The sequence below is a fragment of the Vulpes vulpes genome, chromosome 14 (assembly GCF_048418805.1).
Source record: "Vulpes vulpes isolate BD-2025 chromosome 14, VulVul3, whole genome shotgun sequence".
NCBI lineage: Eukaryota > Metazoa > Chordata > Mammalia > Carnivora > Canidae > Vulpes > Vulpes vulpes.
In genome coordinates, this window is record NC_132793.1 from 61,326,169 (window position 1) to 61,346,534 (window position 20,366).

Genomic DNA, 20,366 nt, shown 5'->3' on the forward strand with positions numbered 1-20,366 from the left:
TATTAGAAACAAAACAAAACAACTAACTATAGTGTTGTATTTTGATTAAGTAATCTGTAAACCAACTACTAAGAACTGAAAAGAGGGTGGCATCATAACATGAACTCTGATGAAGATCTTATGGTGGATATTTGCTGGTTTGGGGCCAAAGCTGGCGAAGTTCCTTTGGGAAACAAAGTTGTACCAACTCTCAGTCATGTACATGGGTAGGCCTTCACCCCTGAATACAGGGGTCAGAATGCATGACTCAGATCCGGCCAATTAGAATACCTAGTTCCCAATGCATACCAACTGATTCAGGTGTGGGCCTGTGAGCCAACTTATCCACTTAAGAGTGAATTCAGCTACTTGTATGGAAGCAACAATAACATATCCTCTCTTTTTCAATCTACTTGAAACTTGAAGAATGCTCTGGCAACTATCTTGTTATCATGTGTCATCTGATGTGAACTAGTAACCTGTTGCTGCCATAACAGATCACCACAAATTTGGTGGCTTAAAACAACAAAAACTTACTGTCTCATGATTCTAGAGGCTTGAATTCCAAAGTCCCGAATCAAAGTGTCCACAGACCCACGATCTCTTTGAAGACAATGGAAAAATCCTTCTTTGCCTCTTCCTAGCTTCTGGTGTACCTGGCATGTAGATGCATTACTACAATCTTTGCCTCTGTCTTCATATGGAATTCTTCTTGTATCTCCTGTGTCTCTGTGTCCTTGTGTTCAAATCTGTTTCCTTAAAGGACTTCAGTCATTGCATTTAGGGCCCACCCCAATCAAGTAAGATCTCATCCTAATTTGATTACATCTGCAATGATGCTATTTCATTGCAGATTGCATTTCATTCATTCATAACCATAATATAAGATTATGTTCACAGGATCAGAGGTTAGAATTTTGACATATTTTCTTGGGGACACAAATCAAACCACACAGGCTGAAGAGGACATGGTGCCCTTCATGTCATTCATAATGAGCTGATGCCACTTAATTTAGCACTGAAAATATATGCTATGAATGAAATGAATTGTAATATCCTTTAGTGAAGCGCGTGATTATAAACAATGGTACTAAGAAGTGACATAGCTCTTCTTTCTCTAATAAATGATACTGAATGAGAGCATCAGACAAACCATGTTGGGTTTTCCTGCTGCAGAATAACTTAAATTGTGGTACTTTTATTTGAAATGATTTATTAAATTCAAGGAAGAATCTCAGAGAAGAATGTCAGATGATCTCATTTAATAACCAACTAAGCTCAGAACTATTTAGGAAAAAAATGAACCAAACAAGTTGAATCATTTCAGATGGTCACTTACTAATCACATTTTCAATGCCTTAGTTATATCTAAGTAATGTCTTAGTCATTAAGAAATATCTCATGAAATGAACATTGGATATAGTCAGAAGACCTAGGTTTTAGTCAGACTCTGTGACTAACCAACTCTATAACTTTGAAAAAGACTTCTTACTGTTCTGGGTTTCTTTTTTCTGTAAAATGGAGAATTTGTAATCAAGACAATCTCAAAGGTCCACCTTCCTACTCAAAAATGTTTGCATAAAAATATTCTATTTTTTACCACAATCATTTTAGCATTTACATATCCTGTTCCGGACAGATCAATAAAAGCACGTAATTATAGTCAAGTCCTACTACGCCTGAGGGTGGCTTTTATCATGTGAGAATAAGAAGCCTGAGGAAATTCTATGATCACGAGATGGCTGCCACAGCTCCAAGCATCACATCTTCACAAAGGAAAGTCCAAAGCAGTAAAGATAGAAACTTCTTTTATATATCTGTGTAATAAGGGGGCAAGCCTTTCCTAGAAGTCTCTGAGCAAACTTCTCCTCAGGTCTCATCAGGAATGAGTGGCATGCTCAGGCCCATGCCATAGCAGCAAAGGTAAAAAGGGGAATCAGTATTTAGCATTTTCAACCCTTGCACGAGAGACAGGCTCTAACAGCACAAAACAAAAAGGAGAGAAAGTTATTCATTGGGCAACAAATAGTGTCAGTCATAAACTCTCTTCCCATAAGAAGGGACTTTAGAACATATTCCAACAGCCCCCTACCCAGATACAGAGTAGGTCTTCAGCAGATTCAGTGAGCGATAAGGATTATATTGATAACAATTTTTGTAATGCCAACAACTTTGGTGCAGCTTAGGCAATGTAACTTACTATGTGTGTGATTATTTATCAATATTTTGGTTAAATTATTTAATATCTCTACAGTCCTCAGTTTCCTGATCTATAAAATAGAGGGTATTTAGCTCAGATTTATTCTGAAGATTAAATGAGAGAACATGTATAAAGTGCCTGTACAGTCCCTGACATGCAGTAAATACACAATAAATGTTAGTTTTTCACTCTCTTCTCCATGTTCTTAACTTACCTTTCCACACCCCTCTTAGAAAGAAATCCCTTAATATAATTTATATTAGTTATATATAATCTAATCCACCTTCTTCTCCCAATCAAACCTCCATCAACCCTCTCTGTTTCCTAACTACATACTTCTTGAAAAGGGGCTGTGGGTAAAAACTCTTAAAAGTGGATTATTAATGTCCTGGCACAGTATATATTGTGACGCCTATCTCCATTTGCTCAGGAATAAACTGATGGCACTCTGGTGAGCTTCCTTGGGAAAGGCATTAGGGGACATGGTCATAGTGAGATGAGAAGATTCTCTGAGATTATTAATATGTCTATGTTGTCCAGAAACAATCATTAAAAGGGAACTGGATTAGTGATGAAGAATAACATATGGTGGGTGACAGGAAGACTTGGAATCTTGGTTGATAGCCACCATTTATAAAAATTATCCCCCTTTCAAAAAAAAAAAAATTATCCCCCTTTCCCATCTTCCATCTCATTAGGATAATAGGCATTCACACATGTAGCTAGAAGAAACTTGCCTCAATTAAGAAAAACATTTAGAGAGCCCACTATGTATAGTGATTAACCAAGGCAATCCCCCATCTATCTCCCCCCAACACCCAGGCCCAAATCATTCCTTACCAGTGGCTACTTTTGGGCCATGAGACATGGACAGCATGGAGGGGAAGCACCAAATAGTTTTGAATTGACTCTTAAATAGTAAGGTATAGGTCCAGCTCTTGAGTATGTAACAGAAATAGATAGGCAAAGAGAATAAAAGAGATTTTTTTTTTAAATAAAGATTTTATTTATTTATCCACGAGAGACACAGAGAGAGAGAGAGAGGCAGAGACACAGGCAGAGGGAGAAGCAGACTCCATGCAAGGAGCCCGACGTGGGACTTGATCCCAGGTCTCCAGGATCACACCCTGGGCCGAAGGCAGGTGCCAAACCGCTGAGCCACCCGGGCTGCCCTAAAAGAGATTTTCTTGAGGAATCTGATTAAATGCTAAGCTTTCTCCTTTATCAGTTTAAGAAATACATTCTAAAATTTTTTTAAATTGAGATTACATATTTGCAGTCGTGATATAGCTCAAATAATTCATCAATTGGGCCATGACATTATATACACTTAAAATATAAATGTGATAATATCTCATTTAAACTGAGCACTTATCCTGTGCCAGACATACACTATGTATACATATTTTTAAACTTTCTCCTTCATTTACGATGACCCTAAGAGAGGAACACCTATTATCTCCATCTTCCACTAGAAGAAACTGAGATTTCAAGAGCAAGGTCCACCACAAAGTCACTCTAAATTCCACCTGATACTGCCCCAACTGGTTCCTTGCCTGTATTTTGCTCAGCCTCCTGAGCTTATCTCTAGAATCACACTTAGTAGACTGTACTGAAATGAGCTTGTAGCCAGTCTTTCTTGTCAGTTGGTTTAAGCCATTTGTCTTTAGATCCCAAACTTAGTACAACTTAGGAGTTACACAAATACACAAATATAGATTGAATCAATGACAAAATAAACTGGAAAATAGGCAATATAAGGAGGGCTAAATTCAGAAGAAGGGATGTAACCACTAGTTGCAGAGGGTGGAAAAGTCTTCGTGGGTGAGGCAAGGCCTGTGCCAAGCTTGGAAGAGGGAGAGGACTTAAATGTGAAGGGAAGATAGGAGGACATTCGGGGAAGAGAATATTTTAGCAAAGGTCAAATACCTTAAACGTTTGTAGGTACTATTTCAACCTCTCCAACAGAATATTTTCAGTTGCATAGTTCATTATGCCATAGGACGAATAAGCATATTACATTATTTCCATGTCAGCCAACCCCTTCTGCTGGACCACAGGCATGAAATGTGGCTTCTGTTTCAGTACGATCTTTTTCCAGATCAACAATCCACTGAAAGTATAAAACTGCACTGAAGTCAGAACTCCTATGGACAACTTGCATCTAACCATATATAATGATTTTTAAAAAATTTAATAGGGAAAAATGGTAAATATTTTAGGGTTAACTAATCAAGTACAGTTTACTGTGCAAAAAGTGAATATGGAATGCCAAATGTAAAAAGAAAAACATCTTAGTGTAAGTCAAATAGTGTCCCCAAAATGATAGCCACAAATTTGAAACCCAAAATCTTTTAAAGAACTGAAAATACTAGTGTTTTTAAAAAAGCAGTAAGTCACGCATTCTTGGTTTCTATTACTCAGACTCAGAACCTTCAAATAACTAGGGTAAGAAATAAAACTAAGAAAATAACTCTAGTTTTACAAAACTAAAATTTGGAAATTTTTGTTAAAATATACATACAGAAAGTATGCATGTTATAAGCATACCACTATCTGAATATATACATGTGACCAACGCCTAGCTCAAGAACAGAATATTCAGAGCATTCCAGAGGCTTACTTCTTGCCTCCTTTCACTCACCTCCTGCAAGGACAACCATCTTCCTATTTCTAATACCACAGATAAGCTTTGCCTGTTTTCATATTTTATAAAGCAGGGGTCATAAATCATGTACTATTTTTGGATCTGGCTTCCTTTACTTGACATTATATTTCTGAGATTCAATAGAGATTTCTATTACTGTTGTGGATAGCTATAGATATTCATTGTCATTTTTGTTCATTGGTAATTCCCAAAGTGTGGTTCATAAGTGTAGTTCAAAGAATGGTCCAGAAGTAAGCAATTTCCATTTCCATAAATATAGTAAGATATAATTTGTCCCTTTTGCTGTATTGATATTTGTACTGATGGTACAAAAGCAAAAGTGGGTAAAATTGCTGGTACCTTAACATAAATCAAAGCAGGGATCCCTGGGTGGCGCAGCGGTTTGGCGCCTGCCTTTGGCCCAGGGCGCGATCCTGGAGACCCGGGATCGAATCCCACATCGGGCTCCCGGTGCATGGAGCCTGCTTCTCCCTTTGCCTGTGTCTCTGCCTCTCTCTCTCTCTCTGACTATCATAAATAAATAAAAATTTAAAAAAAAAAAAAATAAATCAAAGCAATGGCACCAAACTGTACCAGTCATCATTCTATCATTGTTCAACACCATGCACTACCAGTGAACAAAACCATAAAAGAAAAAAAATGCTAACTTTATTTAATAATGTTCTTAGTAAACAAATTATTAATTGCATTAGCTCTCAACACTTGAGTACATGTCTTTTTAATATTCTGTGTGATGTAAAGTATATATGAAATATTTCTACTGCAAACCGAAATATAATAGATAAAAAAAACTCATGAAGAAAAGCAGTGTGAATTGCAAGCTAGTCACTTTTGTCATGGAACACAAATTCACTTGAAAGAATGACTGAAAAGAAAACTATAGTTTTTGAAAGTTGGGTATTTGGCAGACATTTTCTTAAAAATAAATGAAAGGAGTCCTTAACTTCAGGGAAAACTGAGAAGTAATTGAAGTCAATGACAAAACTTCAACTTACAAACAAAAACTAAAATTTTGTAAATCATGTCCGTCATCATGAGTTTGACAGCTTCCCAACATTTAAAGGCTTTACTGTATGTGATTTTTAAAATATAGGAAATATGTAAGCATTTGAAGGCTCTGTATAACTCGGTGAATTAATATTTTCCAAATAACCAATGCATAATACAAATCAAGCACTGGTAAAAGATCAATTCAAAGTGTAGGATAGACCAATGACAGAGTATGAAAAATTTATTGATGGTTCCAGAATCCACATCACAATTAACTTTTAAGGAACTATTACTTGTCAAGTTTTAATGTAGTATCAAAGAAGGATATCCACATTTATCATACATACATACATACATACCTTTGTGAAGCTGCATTTTCTTCATATACTTTAGACATTTAGCAACAAATCAAATAGAGAAGCAGAGATGAGAAACCAGCTATTTTCTCAATCTGGTTGTAAAAAGATTGTAAAACGTAAAACAACACCTCTATTTTCATGCAATTTCTGTGCAAAATAAAGCCATTTTTATAAAAAATTGTTATGTTACCATGCAATGTGTTTAGTATTATTTTAAAATGAATTTATAATAAAACATTCTTTAAATTTCTCAATTTTAAGTCATAATGTGGCAAACACGAAAAGCTATAATCCACATAATCAAAAGCCCTTTAAAGTCTTCAATAATTTTAAGGGCATAAAGGGTCATTAGACCATAAGGTTTGAGAACCCCTGCTATACAGTATTCCATTGTAAGCAGATGTTTAATTTTAACAGTAATTTCTGGGAATATTCTTGAGATAGTATATATTTAGCTTAATTTCCTCTTCTGGCCTTTCTACTTGTGGTTTCTTCTTCTCTCCAACCCTTCTTGCACTGGGCCAATCAGATCATTCTCCAGTCCAGTACTTACAGTGGCTGTTACATCAGGTGCACTTTCTTTCTCCTGGCAGGAATATCCCAGAAGGCTGTACCAAGAATGTAGGACTGTGCTGTGGCTTTAAGGATTTAGCCAGTAGGAGGTCAGAGGAGGACAGAGCAAACTAGAGCAATGTAAGCAAAAGACTTTTTCTTGGATTATGGACATGGTTTCCTGGGCTTCTCAGTTAACAGAATCTTCTAACATCAAACATAAAACAATCTCCCAGTGTCTCTGCAACATATAACCCAGTTTTATTCTCTTCAAAATTAATATCACTACCTGCTTTTTTTCTTGGTTTTTACTCCTTTGTTTTCTTTATTCTCCACTGCTTTTCCCAGAATGCGAGCTCTAAGATTGTAGAGACTTTTTCTGCTTTGTTTACTGACTAGAACTGTGTCTGGAACATAATAGGTATCCAATATATATTTGTTAAATAGATTAATCATTCTCCCTTCAGAAGTTTCTTTATTTTGCAATTCATAAAAGACAAAGGAAAATTCCAAGTCCAGAATTCTGTTTTATTTCATGGGATAGTAGGTTTTCCCCCATTTGGGTATATAAGAAAATAATGGCATGAAGTATTTTACAAAGTTTCCAGGAGCTATATTTTGACTAGAAATACTGTCTTTCCTTTTCTTGGTCTCACCCCATTATTTCATTGCCAAATAACTTCACAACTCTTTGGAAATATATGACTTACAAAGAATAGATTTCCATCACATTTATTCTAAAGTATATATTATTTAAGCTCAATATATATAATTTATTTTATCATAAATTATATTATCCATTCTGACTGACTAATGCTTTCAACTCATGAGGATTTTCACATGTAATCTTGTATAAAAGAGCACACTTCCTGACACTGACTTTTAAGACTTTTGAAAGTAGAAGAAAAAAAAAAAACCAACCACATTCTTTTAGAGAGAGAGAGAGAATCCCAAGTAGGCTCCACACCAGCTTGGAGCCTGATGCAGAGCTTAATCTCAAAATCAAGAGTTGGACACATAGATAACTGAGCCACCCAGGTGCTCTATATATACTAATATAGAAAGTTCTCCAAGGAATGCTATTAAGTATATAAATAAAATAAGAGGTAGAATAATGTATACACTTTGTTTTTTTTTTTTTTTGTTTTTTTCCTTTTAAGGAAAAAATATATAGACCTAGAAATGTTTGAATTTGTGTAGATTGGTCTGACAGAAGACAACAGGAAACTGGAGAATATGGTTGCCTCTTGGGAAGGGGATGGGAAGACTGGGGGGAAGGATAGAAGAAGACTGACTTTTTAACATGTCCTTTTTGGTGTCTTTCAAATTTTGTATAATTGTGTGCATTATTTACTTAATATTTAGGAAGTAAATTTTATAGATAAAAGAGTACTTACATGCACCAATTAAAAGAATGAAATTGGCAGAGTAGATTAAAAAACATGACCCAATTATATGCTGTCTACAAGAAACACTTTAAATATAATACAAGTAAGTTGCAAGTACAAGGATAGAAAAAGATATATTATGCAAATGTTAATAAAAAGAAAGCAAGAATAGTCATATTAATATCAGATAAAGTAGACTTAAGAGCAAAGATTTACCACATAGAATGATATGACATAATGATAAAATGGTCAATCCATCAGAAGGACAAGGCAGTCTTTGATACGTATGAGCCAAACAACAGAGCTACAAAATATCTGAAGCAAAAACTGGTGTAAATGAAAGGAAAAACAAACAAACCTACAACTATAGAGATGTTAGAATTCCTCTCTCAACAGTTGGCAGAAACCAGATAAAATCAGCAAGGATACAGAAAATTCTATAACACCATCAACCAAAAGAGTCTAATCAACATTTATGGAACAGTCCACCCAACCAGAGAAGAACTTACATTCTTTCAAGAGCCATAGAACATACACTGAGATAGACCATGTCACAGGCCACAAAAAAAAATCAACAAATTACAAAAATCTAAATCATAAGAGTATATTCTCTGACCATAATGGAAGCAAACTAGAAATCAATAACAGAAAGAAAAACAATACATTTCTAAATAACACATGGCTCAAAGAAGATGCCTCAAGAGAAATAAAAAAATTACATTGAACAGAGTGAATATGAAAGTACAACATAGAAACATTTGTGGGATCCAGCTAATGCAATGCTGAGAGGGAAATATATAGCATTAAATGCTTACGATAGAAAAGAGGCAAAGTCTCAAATCAGTAATCTAAGTTTCCACCTCAAGAACCTAGGAAAAGAGAAAAGCAAACCCAAAATAAATAGAAGAAGGAAATAATAAAAAACAAATCAATGAAACCAAAATTTGGTTCTCTTAGATCAGTAAAATTGACAAATCTCTCACAAGACTGGCAAAGGAATAAAAAAGGAGCCACAAATTACCAATACCAGAAGTTTAAAAAGGGATATGACCGACCCTGAATAATACAGAAATACTGTGAATAAGTGCACACAAATAAGTCTGACAATTTATATACAATGGACCAACTCTTTGAAAAGCACCACAATTAACCCAATATGAAATAGATAATTTGTATTGTCCAACAATTATTCAGGAAATGGTTATTTCATAATTTAAAAATTCATAATTTAGGGCAGCCTGGGTGGCTCAGCAGTTTAGCATCGCCTTCAGCCCAGGGTGTGATCCTGGGGACCCGGGACCGAGTCCCATGTCGGGCTCCCTGCATGGAGCCTGCTTCTCCCTCTGCCTGTGTTTCTGCCTCTCTCTCTCTCTCTGTGTCTCTCATGAATAAATGAATAAAATATTTTAAAAAAATTCATAATTTAAAAGCTCAAAGAAAATCTCTAGGCCTAGATGGTGTCCCCAGAGAATTCTTCCAAATGTTTATAGGATAATTTAAAAAACAATATTATACAATCTCTTTCAGAAAACAGAAGAGGAGAGAACACTCTCAATTCATTTTATGAAGCTAATATTACCCTGATAGCACACAATGTGAGTATAAGAAAACTACAGGCCAATATCACTTATAAAAATACATGTAAAAATCCTTAAGAAAACATTAGGAAACAGAAGTCAGCAATAAATACAATGAATTATATACCATGATCAAGGAGAATTTACTCCAGGGATGCAAGGTTACTTCAATATTTGAAGATCAGTCAATGTAATCTACCATATTAATAATCTAATGAAAAAAAATTATATGATCATATCATTTGATGAGAAATAGCATTTGATAAAATTCGACATTCATGATGCAAACTCTCAAAAAGTAGGAATAATGGGAACTGCTTCAATTTGATAAAGCTGATATACATAATTATGAAACACTAAATGCCTTCCCTCAAAGATCATAATTGCCCATATAGAAAATTCCATGAAATCTATAAGAAAACTTCTGGAACTATATATGAATTCAGCAAAACTACAGGATATAAAATAAATACTTAAAAAATCAACTTCATTTCTATGTATTAGCAATGAACATCAAAATTAAAAATATAATACCAATTACAATCTTTCAAAAAATGAAATAGTTATGTGTAAATCTAACACTATAGTACTATATTGTATTTGTATGCTGAAAACTGCAAAATGTTGATTAAAGAAATCAAAGAATATCTAAATATATGGAGAGACATACTGTGTTCATGGAATGAAAGACACAGTAAAGGTCTTGCTTCTTAAATTCATATACAGTCAACCCTTGAACAACACAGGTGTTAGGGATGCTGACCCCTCACACTATCAAAAATCCACATATAACTTTTGACTTTCCAAAAACTTAGCCATTAATAGCTTACTGTTGACTGGAAGCCTAACCTATAACAAAAACACTCTATTAACACATATTTTGTATGCTATATGTATTATATACTATGTCCTTACAATAAAGTAAGCTGGAGAAAAGAAAATGTTATTAAGAAAATCATAAAGAAAAGAAAATACATTTAGAATACTATACTATATTTATTTTTTAAAAAAAGGTGTACAAGTAAATGTGAGTAGTTCAAATCTATGTGTTATTCAAGGCTCAAGTGCATAGGTATAAACTAATTTCCAGAAGTTTTGTCATTATAGGCAAGATTATTCTTTATATAAGGGAAAAGGCAAAGGAACTAGAATAGCTAAAAATATTTTTTTAAAAGAATAATAATGGGGGAGAAATCAGTCTACTCAATTTAAAGATTTATTGTGTAGCTACAATAAACAAAACTGTGTAGTCTTGGTGGAGTCATAGAAACACAGATTAATGGAACATAATAGAAAATCTAGAGAGAGACTCACACAAATATGGCAGCTGACTTTTAACAAAGGTAAAAAGCAATTGAATGAGGAAAGGATAGCATTTCAACCCATGGTGCTGGAGCAATTGGACATCTATGGAAAAATAAATAAATAAGAACCTTGGCCTAAATCTCACATCTTATATAAAAATTAACCCAAAATAGATGATGGATTTAAATGTAAAGCTTAAATAAATAAATAAATAAATAAATAAATAAATAAATAAATAAATGTGAAACTATACTACCTTTTCAATGTTAGGGAAAAAAAATAAGAGAAAATCTCTGGGATTGAGATCTAAGGAGAATTCGTTGACATGACACCAAAAATGCAGTCTGTAAGAGGGAAAACTGATAGACTGGGCCTCACCAAAATAAAAACTTTTGCTCTGAAAAAGACCATAAAGAGGATAAAAAGACAAGCTATGTACTGGAAGGAAATATTTGCAAATTACATATTTTACAAAGGACTGTTTACTAGAATATCTTAAGAACTTAAAATTCAACAGTTAAAAAATAAGCCATCCAATTAGAAAATGAGTAAAAGACATGAAGATGTTTGTCCTGTCACAGTAGTTGTTTGCAGAAGACTCAATTTAAAGACTATAAAAGTGATACATAAAAATGAGCTTCACATGCTATACAAGAAACCAAAAAAAAAAAAAAAAAAAAAACAAAAACAGGCTGCACTTTTGAATTTCTAGTCATGATATTTTTTAGGACTAAATAATTCAGAATGTTTAGATGCTGAACTAATAAATTGTGGGTCAACTCCTATGGGTAGAGCTGGGGTCTTTCCCATATGGCATTCCCAATGTCAATCCCAAGAGGGGTCTGAACTAGGAATGGGGACTCCAGAATGAGATTTTTACTGGAAAGAGGTTTTCCTCTCTTCTCCATGGAAGTCTCTTGGGAATATTTAAACTATCCCAGACTGAGCTAGTAAGAAATCCCTTTAGCCATCCTGAGACCTGGCTGTCCTAGAAGCTCTATTGTAGATACACGGTTATTCTGTGTGGTACTTACCAATATCACTCTGGTCCACTCTCACGTTGGATGAAATTTTGTGGGAATTGCAGCCTGGTCTGTGCTGTAAAGAATTAGAAGAGGAACTGGTTTTTGCTCAGTAGTTAAGGATACAGAAAGGACCCATGCCACCCAAAACCAGGTCAGAAAGATGGTTAACATCTTTATAGATCAACTTCACAAGGGTCACTGACAACAGAAGCAACATGTAGTGGCTTTTCCCAAATGAAAGAACATATAAGACCTGATCCATCCTGCATATCCTCAAAACAGCACTCTTTGGAATGAAGGAAAATTTGGTGGAATGTTTGAGAGAGGTGCCAATTTTGAGCAATCAGGCTGGTCTGTGAGACTGGAGCTTATCTTACTTGGGGTTTCAGAGGAAATATGATAATATTTTGTAGTCACTGGTTGTTGAGGCTGGTACATTTGGGTTTCACTAAGTTAGAGGAAAGCTCACTCTCCCCTTTTCAATAACACAATGTCTTTTCATTAGAAGCCTGAAATAGCAGGGTTTTTCTCTGCTCTTCCATTCCTTTGAAACCCTACTCATAATTAGCTTCCCACAACTCCTAGGTTTCTTCCACCATTACTCATCATCTTGGTCTATTTGTGTTACAGATTATGATTCTCAACATCCATTGGCTTTAGCAAGGCTAGTACCATTTAGGTTTTTTAAGCCCATATTGCTAATCTTTGGGGAACGTACCTACTTCTCCCTTATTACTATGTTCAGTACTTTCAAATTAATCTGATATGTTCACAGAGGTTCTTAATCTGAGGTCTTGTGGCTATGGAGATGCTTGTATAAAATTCAAGCTATTTGTGAGTTTGGACAGGAAAAAAATTCACATCTTTATTTTCATTAACCCCTGGCTGAAATGGAGCATTTCCATCTATTATTGATGTAAACAACAAATTACAATGAAATAAATGGAACATAAAAGCTACTTTTATACTGCATTCTAATCGTTTCAGGTATCTCAAAGTTCACTTATGTTCATCACTAATTAAAATTATGATTGTTATTAGATGTGCCACTAGATATTGTTATTTAATATGTTTAATATTTAATATTAAATAAAATATTTAATATTTTGTTATTTAATATACTCACATGAGTATATCACTGATATTATGAAATACATATATCATAAATTTTAAAAATATTTGATAGATTTTTTAAACAGATTTTTTTAATTGGTTTCTTCTGTAACCCTACGTTTTTATGCCAAAAAAAAAAAAAAAAACAACCCACCAACATTATTCTGAGAAAGGATCCATAGGCTTAACTGTCCAAGGGAAAAATAACACAAGAATGATTTAAAACTCTTGGAATAGCCAAATGTCCCTACAACACAATGGCAAAAGATTAAAAGCAACCTAAATGCTCAATAACAGAAGATTGGTGAAATAAATTACAATATAAACTTAGAGTAGAATATTATGCACTCAACATAATGCTATAGAACACTGTTTAATAGCATAGATGGGTAGATATCACAATATGTTATATAAAAGAAAAAGTACGTATGATTTTTTTGTAAACCAAAGAAAACACACATACTTACAATGCATATATATAAAAATAGGTGTCAATATACAAAAAAATGCTAATGATTATTTAGTGTGTAATCTTTTTACTCAATTCATTTGTGAAAATTTTCTATCAACTTGTAATTATTTTTGCAAGAAAAATAAGTAAAAATTATCTTTAAAAGAAATGAAACTCTAAGAAATGATCCAAAAGAAATGTCATTCCTATCCCTGATCATCCATACATTCATTCAACAAATAAACTTTAGCTCAGAGGTTAATGTTATAGAATGAAATAATGTTATCTATAGGATCTACTATCGTTATGAAAAAAATCTACTGATTTTCACACAAAAGATTTAGCAGCTGAACCAGTAAGAAAGTTAGCTATATATGATTTATCAATTTTCTAGGCTATGGGACCTAACATCCAGTCTGTCTTTAGCACAGGTATCAGATATTCATTTCTTTTAAAACTGTGTCCCACCAACCAATAAATAATTTTGTCTTCAGAAAGTCTTTTCTGTCTTGTTTTGTTTTTGTTGATTTGTGTTTTTGCTTTTTGAGAGTCTTATAACAAATAAAAATAAATTTATATTCCCATCATACAAATCCTATTTAAAAATAAGGATATTTTACAACAACGTATGTTTCTATTCACATTTCCCACAACAAAAATTTCTATAACTGTTCCACATTTTACAATTTTAAATAATTCTGAATCCTATAGATATTCACTGTTATTTCTATAGCTCAGTATTAGAAATTCCAAAATGCTACTGATATAAACATACCTACCATACTCCCTATATATAACATTTTGCTAACATGTGCTAATATTAGCTGAAAAAAGTATACTGTTTTAAAAATGCTCATAACTAAAGGTTTTAGTACTTTAAATACAACTCTTCTAAAATTAGACATTCATCTAAAATGCAAGATGTGACTATAAAGTAATTGGCCTGATACTATCGCTTTTGTTCATAAAAGCACCAGAATTTACCTAAGAAATGATGTCATCCCCTCTGAGTAGTCATCTTGGGAGCCCACGGGCTAACTTCAATGACATTTGCCTTTGCACAGAACAATATCAAAATCTTTCTTTTAAATTTTTCTTTAGTCTGTTCCTTTTTATTTTAAACAATGTCTGCATAGGCAGCCAAATTTTGTCTTTTAGAGTTGATCTTTATCCATAGCTAAAAGTAATCTAGAATAGGATTGGGGTCCTGGATGTACCAGGTAGAATGAAGTAGATATGAAAGAAGGATTGAGAAAAATACAAAGTGATACTTTACGTAAGGGGTGATACTCAAAGTATTCAACAAAAAGTATGGCAGGACAGAAACTAGTTGAAACAGATGTCACTGGAGCAAGGTCCTGGAGGACCCTGACCAAAATCCAGGTATTAGCTTTTTAGTAGCTGGGTTGTGAGGTGTTCTAGAAGGTCCTAGAAGACAAACTAGCAGTGGGCATCCAGGTGGGCATTTGAGAGTTTCTGAGCTGTGGCTGCTCAACCAATAAAGGAGATTTGAGGTATTTCAATGTCCACTGACTATTAGTCTTTCCAAAAAGTGAAGAGGCCACTGCTGTTTTTGCGTGGCTCGGGCATTGGGTGGCTCAGGTAAGAAGGCACTGCCCAAGAGTTGTTTGAAGGCATCAAAAGCAATAATATTGGAATAAATGTGCAGGAAATAAGGGTAACTATTTTGAAGGGCATTGCTTATCTGAATATTTAGATTCTCTAATCTCATTTAGAACAGGAACCGTGTCTTTTTCACTTTTTCTCCCTAGTACCTAACATAATGCATGGCATATAGTGGTTGCTTAAAAATTTTTTGCTGAATGAATGGCATGTTTGTTAAAGAAAAATACCTTCAAAGTAAAATCTCATATTTAGGATATTCCAAGATGTTTAATTTTTTAAAAATCTGTAAACTCTTCATTCTACTGGAGATAATTCTAAAAATCTCTTTAAAGAGAGAAATCTACCAATATTTATTTCTGACTCAAAATACTTTGAATGGTTGCCTAATTCTTTCTGGAAAACAGTCCTTTTCAACATTCTTTTAATTATCACATGACTTAAAAAGCCACAGGTAGATGAGAATCTGTCTCTAACTCCTTGAAGTTCCTATTACTTCTAGACACAAAGAATCTTCCTTTTAGCGGATAGGTTTGGAGGCTTTTTCAAGGCTCGAGCTACTATACTGTGACTGCTGTCAAATATTTATCAGGCTATGGGTATCTCATACTATGCACTTCATAAATCATTTACTTCTCCTAACATGACAGTTGATAAAACTGAGTCCCAGAGGAGCTAGGTAACTTCCCCACATTTGCACAGCTACTAGGTGGTTAATACATGTTCTGAATTCAGGCAACTTGATTCCAGAACTGAGTACCCTTAACCAACACAGTATAATAAGGATTAAGAGCATGTTTATCTTCAGTCAACGGGGTATAAATTGAAGGATTTCTCATACCTAAGAAGTACCTTAGAGCTCTCATTACACTGACTCTCAGAAACTTGGTTTCAGAAGGGAGATTTCGTTTTACATTCATTTTACAAGTAATACTAAACACATAAGGATAAGGAGGTATTGTTCTAGGTTCTGGGAGGGCAGGTGAGAGACATATGATCTATTACTATTTTGAAAACATAGTGCCTAGAAATTTACTCAGGTCTTCTAGGGCTACTTTTTTCATTACTCCAAATGAGGGGAAAACCTGAAGCCCTGTGTTCAGCCTGAATTTTGGATCCTAAGCAATCATCATTCTTGATGAGTTGCATAATAGACCTATCTCTAGAGGGGAAGACATCTACTGCTTTCTTCCTCTGGCTTCCCTAGGGAATTTCTGATCACCTTTGGCATCCTGTCCTTATAAGGATAGCAAAAGAGGAGGAGGAGGTGGATATTACAAACGAAACATATAAACTAGTTGGGACACAGGTATCATATAAACACACCATTAATGTGGGCAGCATTTTTCTGTTAGTGCAGGATTACCCTGTATAATGCTGGTATTCAGAGCCAGTTCCTTACAGGCTAATTGTTTCTATATGAATTTTAGGTTTTAGGAGGCATTTCGTGTTATACAGTGGCCTTATATATTATCTTATTTGGAACAATAGAAACATTAGCTGAACTTTGTACCTTCCTTGAACGATTAAGTTGTACTTTAAAGGGAGGTTAATAAATAACCAAAGAGAGGGCTACTAAAGAACTAAACCTGGAATAGTAAACTGTACTAAATGCCCCAACCAAGCTGAGAAATACAAAAAAATATTTTTTCACCATAAATTATCTAACAAACGCTGAAAGACACTCTGCTGTAAGTGGAGCTGGTGACTCCATCCCACCTCTGCTCTGCTAAGATTTCAAGGTAAAATAAGAATCCCTGATAACAATAACAAAACAACAAAAAGTTTCATTTTTCCCTAAACCCCTGAATTCTCAATATTAAAGTCATCCTAATGTTCTCAATTATTTATTTTTAACTTTTTTTCTTATTGTAAGATGCATAGCCTTAAATCTCCTTTTTGGAACAAAGTATAATATAAACTTTTAAACAGAAGTAAACAGATAAATCAGACTCAGGAGATTCCTTTCTTTCACCTAAAGACTTGATCTGTGTGGTAAACTACAACTTTCTTTTTTTTCTCTCTCTCTTTTTTATAAAGATTTTATTTATTTATTCATGAGACACACACACACACAGAGCGAGTGAGGCAGAGACACAGGCAGAGAGAGAAGCAGGCTCCATGCAGGAAGCCCGATGCGGGACTCGATCCCAGGTCTCGAGGATCATTCCCTGGGCTGAAGGCAGGGCTAAACCTGCTGAGCCACCCAGGGATCCCCCAACTACAACTTTCTTTGTGAGAGATCAAGAGATGTTACCACTATGATATGAAAGAGTACTTGAGTCTTAAGAGCAGATTCTGCTAGAAAATAAAAAGTAAGATCTGCCAGCTTTTTCTGAGAGGTATATGTGCCAGAACTTTCCCTTGTTCTAATTTTGGCCCAAGAAGAAAACTGCTTTAGCTTTAAAACTAAGCACCAGGGATCCCTGGGTGGCGCAGCGGTTTGGCACCCGCCTTTGGCCCAGGGCGCGATCCTGGAGACCCGGGATCGAATCCCACATCGGGCTCCCGGTGCATGGAGCCTGCTTCTCCCTCTGTCTGTGTCTCTGCCTCTCTCTCTCTCTCTCTCTTTGACTATCATAAATAAATAAAAATTAAAAAAATAAAATAAAAAAAAATAAAACTAAGCACCAAAATCTTTGTCTTTCAAAAGTAAAATGCTCAGGTATACCTATCTTCTATCTCCTGGAGATAAAACATATTTATATCTTAAATTTAAAAGAAATCTCGGGGATCCCTGGATGACTCAGTGGTTTAGCACCTGCCTTGGGCCCACGGCATGATCCTGGAGACCCAGGATTAAGTCCCATGTCGGGCTTCCTGTGAGGGGCCTGTTTCTCCCTCTGCCTGTGTCTCTGCCTCTCTCTGTGTGTCTCTCATAAATAAATAAATAAAATCTTTAAAAAAAAAGAAAGAAAGAAAGAAAGAAAGAAAGAAAGAAAGAAAGAAAGAAAGAAATCTCTCCCTCATGCTCTTTTGTATACTCTAAGGTAAATAATCAAGTTAACCATCTGGTAGTCACATAACCCGTAAGAATAAAATATTAAAGGATTTTTGTCAAAGGGATTACAGAAAACCAGTCCTTTAATCTCATGGATTGTTTCCGATTTTTCTAGTCCTTTAAACTTTCTCTTCTCCTGTGTTAAAGTCAAATCATCAGATCAATAATACATGATGCTCAAACCTTGAGACTTCAGGCTCAGGAATGATATGGCACATGCAAAATAGGCATTACAACACACATTTGTGCTTTGCGGAAACTATGGCGTAATATCCTGAAAAAAAAATAGCTTCGAGTCATAAAAATGCAGTGCACTGACCCCCCGGAGAGAATTGTGTCCACAGGTCCGGGAACGATGTCTGTTGTCCAACACCCTCACCCCACGTCTGAGCCCTTGTGCACCATGTGGTTTTTCTCTCAGGGATCATTATTGGGTTTCATAATGATTAGTTTGTGTATGAAAAAGGAAAGCTCAAGACTATAATTTCAAACATACTTAAAAAAAAAAAAGCATATAAAGAAAATTCAGTAGCGAGACAAGTAATCTCCTGGAGCCTGCTGTGACCAAGAGTATACCTGTGAGATGGCTGAGGTGATAAATGAACATCTCAGCATGTATGGGGACAAACCACAGAGTGGAAAGCTTTGTGTCCCTCCAGCTTAGGAAGCTCTGCTCTCCTGGTTGCCCCTTCAGACACAAGGAGAGAACCCACAGAGAAACAGCAGCTTTTAAAGCAAGCGAATATTGGGACCATCAGAGTCAGAAATTTAGTGACAAAATTAGGGGACAGATTTCTTTTAATTTTGGCAACCACACACTTACAGAGATCCTTCTCAGTAAACAGCTACGTGAAGGGGAGATTAAGGAAAAATAAGGTGAAAGTAAGGCCCAGAGGTAAAAAGCGCATCAAGCATAGAGGACCTGGAGGAGGAGTTAAAGCCACATGAGGAGTGAGGGAGGCATTGCACACACCTGGTGAGGGATTCTTCAGCCTCACACCTGCAAAGTCTCTTTTCACTGCAGATTCCCAAGTCATCTCACCTGGAGAGGAAACATAGCTTAGAGAAGAGAAAAACCTGGCTTAAAATCCTGGGTTAGCCCCTCACTCCCTGTAGGACCCTGAGCCAATCACTTCATAGTGCTGAGCCTCCGTTTCCTCATCTGTGAAGAAGAATAACTAGAGGAGAACTGGTCCAAGAAAACACCTACAATATTGCTTGGCATATAGCTCAATACATGTTAGATTTTATTATATTCTTATCAAAAGCCATGTCAACATAACTTCCCTTTTTAAAAAAAAGGGTTCAAAACATGTTCCATCCCCTCCGGTTGTCCTTAAGATTTAACAAAAAGGATAGGTAACTTCCTCACTTCCCCTTTCTTTGGTGAAATAAATTAAGTTTTCTGTATTTTTATTTGTATTCATCTCTGTATTCCTTTACATACAAAAAATAAATCCTTCAAAACAACAGCATAAAAATTGACATCCTTTTAGAGTAGACAGCAGCAGAGGAGTTGGGAACTTGTGTTGGGGACAGAAAATTCGGGGGAAGAAACTGGGAAAAAAAGCCTGTGGAAAGAAAAAAGAGAATGGCAAGAACAATTGAGGGCTGGCCTCTGGGTTTTTACTGGGATAGATGCCATTCAGCCTGATAAAGACCAAGTTGTCCTGCTCCATCATCTAACCTAGTGGTCCTCAATTGAAGAAAGTAGAAGGCTAAGAACTGAGAAATGAAACTAATGATAATGCTGGCCATGTGGGCCTTAGGCTGGAAAATACAAGTTTAGGTTGAATCAGGTTGTAAACGTCATTTATGCGCCCTTCTTGATTGAGAATGTCTGCTGAAAGGGGCATACGTGTGATTTTCATACACATTTCCTCAGTCGAAAGCTTTACACTAACAAGCAGCCATCATCTCTAGACCAAACTAATGCAACAGCTTCTAGATAGTCTTCCTCATTCCACTCTTACTTGACTGGGGTCCATTCTCTACACAGAGCCTGAGTTATCTTTGTAAAATACTTTGTAAAAATATATCACTCTCTGATTAGAACCTATCACACTTAGAATAAATTCAGACTCCTACCATAGCCTGTGACATCCTGCCTTATCTGGCCCTTGCCTTATTTCTAA

General features: G+C 35.3%; 1 pseudogene; it reads right to left on the bottom strand.

The window, feature by feature from the left end:
* Window positions 1-20,366, bottom strand: part of LOC112915474 (ubiquinol-cytochrome c reductase complex assembly factor 2 pseudogene) — a 336,465-nt pseudogene that overhangs the window by 84,170 nt on the left and 231,929 nt on the right.